The sequence below is a fragment of the Anomalospiza imberbis genome, chromosome 2, assembly GCF_031753505.1.
Source record: "Anomalospiza imberbis isolate Cuckoo-Finch-1a 21T00152 chromosome 2, ASM3175350v1, whole genome shotgun sequence".
Classification (NCBI taxonomy): domain Eukaryota; kingdom Metazoa; phylum Chordata; class Aves; order Passeriformes; family Viduidae; genus Anomalospiza; species Anomalospiza imberbis.
The window spans coordinates 52108003-52117700 of record NC_089682.1 but is presented as its reverse complement, the minus strand read 5'-3'; the positions used below and the strand labels follow the sequence as shown (position 1 = coordinate 52117700).

Here is a 9698-nt window from a genome sequence, read left to right as displayed (position 1 = left end):
CTGGACTGACTCGAGGATCTCAACATATTCTTGTGAGGGGCCCAGAACTGGACACGGAATCTGAGGTGCAACTTCACTGGTGTCAAGTACCGAGGGACAGACTCTTCCCTAATACTGCTTGACACAATATTTTTTTATACAGACCAGGATGCCATTGGTCTTTTTGGCCACCTGGGCACACTGCTGGCTCATGCCTCTGTTCTCCCTCATCCCTGTCCCAGTCCCTTGTTTTCACCCATGCTCTATTCCCAGCTCCACCCTAACAGTGCATCTGTGTAGGATACATTTCACAGGACTCCTCTTCAGAAAGTTAAGTAATTCTCAGATGAGGAAAGGCGTGGGTGGGAAACAGAATGTATCTTGGGGGAAGGCAGAAATGGGATATGGACCAGAAAAAAACCCAAAAAGCAGAACAGAGGCAGAGAAAGAGTGCTTCCTGTGAAATCCTTTAACAAAACTAGGAACTGAACTTAGCCCTTATCTAAGTTTTTATCTAAGTTACAGTATCTGCTTCTAATATTGACTTAACCCTTCTGTATGGGAAAACACTGCCCCAAAGCTGTTAAGATTCCAGCCCAAATTCCTTAGCACAGAGTGAGGTCTCACAAAAGTTTGCCTACTTCAAAACTTCATCAAGTTTGCTTTAACTTTCCAAAAGCCATTCTGGGAAAGTGAGCCTTTGAACCTGCTTAGGACACCTTAGGACACCAAACCTGAGCCACCTTTCACTCCTTCTGGCACAAACCAGATGCCATTGCAGGGAAATGAAGAGGTGTGCCCAGGCAGACCGAGTACAGCCCAGCACAGATGCCCAGTGCAGGGAACCCACTGCACTTCTTCATTCTCCTGTGTTCCAAGGCACAGAAGCACCACACCTGCGCTTGTATTATATGGTGTAAAAGTCATCCCTGACCTGAGAGTAAACACAAAGCCTAACATTTAAAATAAATCCTTAGTCTTCAATAAATAAGACACCAGGAAATAAAGTTTTTTTTTAATAAATAATAACAGTATGGATTGAATTCAAACATTTGAGAGAAAAACATTCCCTTGTAAATACTGAGCATTGCCCCAGCCTTGCTACAAGGGTTGCAGATGGCACACTTGTCAGCAATTTTTTTTTAGATAAACTAGGGCAGGAAAATCTTTGCATCCACAAAGGGAAATGCTGCAAACTTCAAGAAACAGATAGAACCTTTTGAGCTTTTCTAAATGGAAATAAAAAAGGTGAAGTGAGGTGGTATGGCTGTGGAAGAGAAACACCAATAGGCACCAGACTCCCTTTGTGGGTCTCCTTTAAACTCAGCAAAGGCAGGTGCTAAGACAAACCCATGTCCTCCATTTGATCCACTCGACTTGAGGAGAGGTTTGAACAACAGAATAGTGTAAGTAATTAGGGAAAACAGACAGTCAAAGAGAAGGACTTGACTTCTCTTGTTCCTAAATCTCAAGATTAACTTAAAAACCGTGGGACTTCTATGAAAAAATAAAAAGAATGAGCTCTATTTTTAAAGATATTCTGATTTCTCGATTTGCAGAGTATATAAGCACTTCCAGTATTTTTCACTTTCAGTAATTTTCAAGTGTTCAAACAGTGTTTCCAATTACTTCTCAACAATGCTGAGCCTTGAAATGTGTTTCTTAAGTGAAGGCTGAGATTCTTGTTTAGTCACTTGAAAATGAGAGCTGGGACATCAGCACTTTTAAAAATATTTTAGGTCCTGTTTTTCAGGACATCAAATACTATGAAACCCATGATAAATACACCTTGGCAAAACAGCACTGATGAAAAAAGAAATAACAAACCTGTAGCCATGTTGAAATAAGGCTTCTTTCCTGTAAGGTCAAGAGAGATCTTTCAACCTCCTCCAGCCCAGTATTAAGGATTTTGTAATACAAGATAAGCCTGGCAGAGAATTATGGCATTACCTAAGCAGAGAGATGTCAACAAAGCTGAAAGGAAACCAGTTTGGGGGTGAACCAGAAGATATGGCAGAAGATCAGATGGCTATTTGGAAAACTTACTTAGATTTGACCCTTAACACACAGCCACTGAATTTTTCTATTTTAAAACTTGATTTCAAGTCCATGTTTATTGCATTAGCAACTGGTTACTGTGCTGGCCTGCATCTTTAAGGCTACAGTAGCATTTGCAATCAGAGAGTATGAACATCAATGGTAGTGGAACTTCATGCCAGAGTTGGTGTGAACCGTAGGCAGGAGGAGTTCTGCTAATAACACATTATCAAACATTAAACAGTGCTTGTGCTTAGGTTTACTTTTCAAGACAGAGCATTTACACAGGGAACTGCTACTTTATTTCTCACATTTCAGGTTTCTGGTATGTGTTCAGATGATGCCCTGAATAGTAATCTGGACCTATGCTTTGAGAAGTTTAGAAAAGGCACACGGCTACACACATGCTAAAAATAAAAGACTAAAAAAAGTGCCTGCAGATGAGGGACAACAGGCTTGTCTTTGTCTTTCTCCATACCAAAACAACATCCATTTCAGTCTCACCCAGCTTGTGAAAATTGGCCAAATTCAATGGCGTTCAGCCTTAAGACTCATGCATGTAAATACTTTTCAGGATCTCAGCTGATGTATCTCTGCAAGAAATACTGGATAAAACGGAACTCAAGTTAGAGGGAATCAATCAAAGAGTGTGCCAACAGACACGTGAATGGCCAAGGCAGCACATATTCTGTACATACTTTCTTAAGACATTAAAGCCCAGAATTGGTCAGGCCATTGGACTGGATGGTCACTGCAGGTCTCTTCCAATTGAAATAGTGTATTCTCTTCTATCCTACTCCTTAACCCCATGAAAACCATGACTCCCTTTGCCTTAGGTTATCTTTAAATCATTTAAGAAGAGTAAAAGAAGTTTTGCTAAGCTGAGCATTTAAGCCTTGTCTTAGATAAATCCCAGTATGCAAAAAAAAAGGTCACAGCTACATTTTTGTAGAATGTGAGTTTTAGTTTAACTACAGGGCCAAATTCTCCAGGTCTTGCTTGAACAAGACAAATCACCACACTGCAGAACCTGATCCCAAAGAGATCATTCCAAATCATGAAGAACACAGAAGATACAGGTGCAGAAGAGATGGTTCTATCTCAGAGAAAAATGAAGGAAATTACAAGAACCACAGTGAAAATAGTGAAAAAGACATGAAGCCACCTGAAGAATATGCTGTTATGTAATTTCTTAAAAAAAATGCATGTTCCTCTATCTTAGGAAATGAGATGACTAGGATAATTTAATACCAGCAAAGAATCTGGAGAAAGCTCCCCAAATAACTTTGAAAAGAAAAAAGCCAGCACAGTACATCAACTATCATCTCATCCTTGAAAAGGAGAGGAGCTGCCAATTGAAGCAGAACCAACTGATAATGTTGATATAAATCTTTTAATCTGTGTTTGGAGCTCTTAACCCCTGACTAAAGAAACCCCTTTACCAAAGAGAGATGAGAACTGAAGGAATAAGCTAACAGTGAAGCGTAAGTGGAAGGAGGAGTTGTGATCACAGATTAAGAAAGTGGCAAGAAAAGAACAAAAGCAAATAAATTCTCAACAAAGTAATGAAAATGGGCCTTTGGCACAACCTGTGGCCTCTGAATTGAAATTCTAGTTTTCCATGGTTGTGTGAGGCTGCATATAAGGTTTTGCTTCAGATAATATAAACATATTGCTCAAATTACTTTAAAGGTTGAAATTACTTAAGACTCTCACTTGGGTTCAGAGCCCTGTTAAAGTGAACAAGCTTTGACTTGGAAATGGATATATTCATCATCAAAACAAGATCCTGCTAGAATAAATAAATAAATTCAGACCATGATCTTTCATGAAAAGTAAGATGTAATAATAATTCCTCCTTTATTTATTTTTATTTTACTTATTCAGAGTGAATTTGATACTGATGGAGAATTTGAAGTGGCCTTGAAGAAACTCTTATCTATATAAGAAAGAAGAAACTCTCATCTATATGTTATCTATATAACAAAGCACTTTTCTGTCACGTATTTCTGCCTTCCCCTGGGTCCTAGGGGACCTCCTTGGGGTCTAGGAGGACTGTTGAGTGTCTGTGGCTTATTCAACAGCAGATGTATTGCTGAGGCAAGCAACAAAGGGCATAAGTATCTCTAGCTGCCACCAGTTCACTTCTAGTAACTGACTTATGACCATAAAAGTAATTCAAGGTCAGCAATAAAATAGTCCTTGAATTGTAACAAACTTGCAGCTGTTACACTGAACTGTAGCATCATCAAGCAGAGTTTTTTTCCCAAGGATTTTATTTGCTGAATGTGCCACACTGGGTTGGAAAGTCACCTACTCCAACATACTTAATTACCATTTAGTAAGGGAATTAGATGAGACAGGACCGATGCAAACATCCTTCTGTTCTGCTTAGAAATGTTAAACCTGAACCTTTATAGCATCAAAAACTGCAGTTTACTCTTTGGCTGGTTCAACATTACCTGCTTTCCAGGTGCCTCTGACATCTGCCTTTGCTGGAGATGGGAACTACAGCACACACATCACAGACTCTGCACTTAACTGCAGCACAGCAAACATTGCACTCACAGCCCAATAACCTGAGCCATCATTTGCAGTTACTTTCTGTGTTATTTAATAAAGCAGACAAGAGGAAAAGGGCTTTAAGTAATTAGGTGCTGTTTGGCAGGCACAGTAAATATGTACATCTCCATGACATTAATTTTAAATGGTGACTGAGAGTGCTTTGGTGCTCTGCTCCCACTTCATACATATACAGCACAGTCCCAGGATCACCAGCAAGAAATGCGTATCATGGCTTCAGGTCATTACTTTTCTCTGTTAAACCCAACCAGCCCCCTGGTACCCTGTCTGATGCAAATGGACTGAGTGCCTCAGCAACAGGGGAACACCTCCTGCTTGGTGTGAACTGAGCACATGGCCACACTGCTTGCTCAGGGCCTAGGTATGTCACTGCCACCTTTCCATCTGGCCTCTGTGCTCTGCCCAAACCCAATGGAACAAGTTTGACCAGGCTCCTGTCAAGCCCCTCAAGATGTCAGTTCACCTGCTTTCCCCTCACACCACAGTAACAACTAAAAAGACTAAACATTATTAACATAAAAGAGTTAGCATCAACAGTGAAATCTTCTAATTTATACTCATCCCTGGTGTTACTCCATCCCAGGTGCAGAATCCAGCATTTCAACTTCTTAAACTTCATCCTATGAATCACAGTCCAATGTTCCAGTCTATTTAGATCCCTCTGCAAGTCTCTTGTCCCTGAAGAGAGTAAACAGCACCTCCAGTTTGCTATTGTTAGTGAAGTTGCTAATTGTACATTTAACTCCTGCATCCAGACCATTGGTAAATATATTGAACAGCACTGACCCTAGGACTGCGCCCTGAGGAACGCTGCTGGTGCCTGGTCTCCAGCCAGATGTAGCCCCATTCACTACAACCCCCTGAGCTCTGCCTTTCAGCCTATTCACCACCCAGCACACCATGAACCCATTCATCCCACAGATGGGCAACTTGCCCAAAAGGATGTTGTGGAGGGCAGAACCAAAAGCATTCTTGAAATCCAGAAAAATACACCTACCACCTTCCCTTTACCCACCATGCAGGTGACCTTTTCATAGAAGGATAACAGCCTACTTAAACAGTATATGTGTGCACTTGTTCTTCATTTGTTGTGCCCATTGATCTCATTATTTGAGTTAAATTTAAACAATTGTGCAAAGTCAGATACATTCCTTTGTACCACAACACTCAAATTCTAGCTACATATTCAATAAAGTTAATAACGTATTTCCATAATGTGCTGTATGAATACCTGGAAAGATAATGAGCTGTTGTTACATATTTGTGAGCTGAAAGTTTACAGCATTAATGTATTAATGAATTAAGTCTTTTGATCAAGCAAAAAGAAAGAAAGAGCAACAGAGTGATATGTATTATTCTCCTGCTTGTTCCATTAAAAAATTTATTCAGTTTTTAGTGTTTCTTGGAAGGTCACACCAAATAAACAAAGAGGGTAACAATGCAGTGTGGGATGAGCAGAAGTAAATATCAAAAGATAAATACATCCACAGAGCCAAACACCCTGGGTAAAAAGGATGAGCCATGCAAGACATACCTGAATTCCCATGCTGGAATTTTCCTTTTTCTCCTTTTGTCAACAAGAGTCTTAGCCATAACAGAGAGCAGATTGTAGTGTGGTGTTGACACACTGGAGCATCTTGAAATGAGCTTGTGAGGGTAGTCTAGTTCCAGTTGGCCAGAGCCAACTGGATTTAGCTAACACCAAGGATTTGATCACAATTCTCATGTTAACTTATTTAAAAACTACAAAAACCACCTAGTGCTTCAGAGAAAGCTGTCACCAGAAAACAGACAATTTTATACTATAGGGCCTCCCTTTCTGCTGAGACCTAGATCATACTGACAGAAAGTCTAATACTGTTTGATACTATTCCAGAGGAGAAGGAATTAGCCCATTCTATCACGATCAGGTACATTTCTGTATCCCAGCTAGCTTGCTCAGCATTTACTTGGGTGTTGATAGGTGTTGCTCTACAGTGCACCATGCATGGTACAATGCAGACAAACCTCCAGTGTTCTTCACTCCTCACCCCTCATGTGATACTGTACTTTCTTGATTTCTGCAAGGACAGTGAAAAAAACTGTTAGAAATTGAGATTAATAGAGGATGGGAGAGGATAAGAAGGTGACATCTGCCTCATTATAAGCATCAGCTTAGTGCAAAGGCCATGATCCCCCATTCAGCCATATATTTGAAAGCCAGAGCCAGTCTGAACTAGAATAGGCCCTCTAAATAAGAGAGAAGGACAGATGAAGTATATAGTCTAAACCCATGTGCAGCCAACCTGGCAGCAGGAAGAGAGCTGATGTTTTCTTTAAATGATGTATGAGCATACTGATGATGTAGGAACACTCCAATTAAAAACAAATCAAGAGGGAATATTCATCATGAGGCTTTGCTAGAGAAGCAGTTAATTGTCTGAAATCTTAAAAACTAAAGAGTGCATGTGTGGGCGCATAAACCTGAAGATAATTCCAAAAAATAAATACAACCACCTTTTCCCTAGGGAGCCACTGGGCTGAAAGTACAGTGCAGAAACATCCATGTCATCTACCAGGCTTCACCTAGGCAGAGGCCTTTAACTAATTCTTGCTTACTCCTTCAACTGAGGGAACAAATCCATTATTCTGTTTAGAGCATCATGCTCCAACAAGCTGCTCAAGCTGCAATTTGCATCTTGAATGCTGTGCAAGGCAAAAAAATGTCTGAGTCATGCCAGAGAATGTTTCACAGCAAAAAGAAAGAGGGCAAATAGTGGGTGTAAGAAAGAAACCTGCACAACATAAGGGAATCTGGGGGAATAAGCATCCACAGCAGGACTAAGATGTAACTAGCCCCACTAGAAACCCTTTTATAAGTCACCATGAACAGTACCCCTATGAATAGCCTCTATAGGAAGAATGCCCAGTGGTTTAAGTACTACCCAGGAACTTGAACAGTTCCTGATTGTCTAACCACCTTTCATGTGAGGAGAGGAGGGTCACTTAAGTCACTTATGCTCTCATGACACATTGCAGAATAGGACTGAAGGTCATTCTATAAACTTTAAGCAGGATGATATTCTTAAAAGCCACACACAGAGATGCTAACACACATTTTCAAAGCAATATATTCATTGTGCCCAGGCTGCTAATTAATTCAAGCACATACTTCAGCTAATACAGCTTGCCTGATTTCAGGATAGCTCAGTCAACACAAAGACTGTGCTTTGTTTCATATGTAATTTGGACATATGAAACATGCCCTGTATCTCTCTGAATCTCATCTCTCTTTCCATGAATCAGGGATAGAAATTATCACTGGTATCATGCACAAATAAATGTAATAACAACAGTGAGGCTCTAAGATATTATGACAAGGAGGAGGCTGGGAGACCTCTATAAATATGACAGATCAGATTAATCTCAATGTGAATGTGCTGGCTCCACCTTCTGGTATTTCGTGCTTGCCCAGAGTGCTGATACCAAGGGCATCCTGCCTGGCTCCTCAGGGCTCTGCATGGATCCCTCCAGGGCCAACCCAGCAGCATGGCAGCTTCCCAATTAGCACAGCCACCACAATGCACCAAATTAAGTTCCCTGTTCAGGTGACCATTTCTTACCTATCAAAGATGGATTTGCCTTCTGGGAGTCAAAACACATTACAACTCATGTGGCCAGCACACCCACCATAACTTCTGTTGCCTAGTTAGATACCACATGCAAATGGTGTCCCTGAACCAGCTGGGAAAAGGAATTGGCTGTCTACAGTCTTCTGGACACGTGCTGAAGAGATAAACTGCACTGGTGGTCTAAGCAAGCACCATTTTTTTCAGTCATTCCAGTTACAAATTTTCTAGAAAGGCTAGGATCTTTCAGGACAGAGGGGTGGAGCTACTCTGCTGTCCCTAAGTTACAGCTTTTTTTTCTGCACTTTTCATCTATGGAATACCAACTGCTAAAGTACTGCAGGCAACATACATGGTACAAAGGACACCTTCCCCAGCTACCACTGCACCCCTCCACTGCTGCAAGGAGGGAAAACATGACTTGGATTAAAATGCTTTATAGACACTGATCTAGGGAGCTGCCAGACATATCACCCATGACCAGATTAACAACAGCACTAAGACCCCAAAGACAGAGAAAGCATCTTGACAATTCACATTTTCAACAGTAAAAGGCAATTTGCTTTAACAAAGATCAAGTTTTTCATGTGGAGGAGATGGGCTTCAGCAAAATGAGCAATGGAGACTGAAAGTGGAAAAGTGGAAGGCAAATTCTTAATAAATCAGGCAGTGGAAGGCTGGAAACTGGTTCTTAGTCCTAACCACCGCTGTCTGGTGCATAACCAGACCACTAGCCCTGGGAACACCTGTAAAACCAAGTCCTGCAGGTGAAGATGCCTGAGAACCTTGTTAAGTATTAAGGTTGGAGCCAACAGCAACTGAACATGTGAGTATGTGTCCAGCAGCAGAAATTAGTCTGGATTTTCATGGAAAGTTCATATACATACAGAAATCAGGTATATCTGACTGAAACAGCTGCTTGGTGGAGTTTGAAGGGATGTGCCAAGGCACTTAACTGGGCACTTGGACTTTGTAGTTCTTTTAACACACAGTGCAATGCACAGTGTGCATTTTCTATAGTAGCCCAAACAAAAAAGACCAGACTCTGGGCTCTAAACTCTTGATACTGTTCATTTAAGGAACATCAGTCTGGAAAGTCCCAAGTCAGATGCTGAAGGTCAAGGCTATATGTAACTTGAAGATGTTGACGTAAAGCTGCTTGATAAGGTAGCCAAGAAAATGTGAACCCTTTTTAGCTCCCTGTTCGCAAAACTTGCCTCCATAGACAGCTAGTGACATATGGGCATAGTCACTCTTCTAGTTAGCACAGATTCTCACAGAGCTTAGAGAAATTTCTGAGTGGGGAGTATTGGGACCCACATGCTGGGATTGGCACTGGCCAGTGGATTAGGCTAAATGCTCACAAGCTAAGTCATAGTGCTCCATAGCTAATGATTTCTCATTAAATCATACTCTTCTATGGAGGAGGCTGCTAAGTTTTCCTAAGGAGATTTTTCTACTTTTAAACCACAGAGTGGTTTAAAAGTTGAA

General features: G+C 41.0%; 1 long non-coding RNA gene across 11 annotated transcripts in view; it reads right to left on the bottom strand.

Annotated features, from left to right (window-relative positions):
- The window catches only part of LOC137468859 (uncharacterized), a 153031-nt gene that overhangs the window by 125449 nt on the left and 17884 nt on the right, over positions 1 to 9698 (bottom strand). The window lies entirely within an intron of this gene.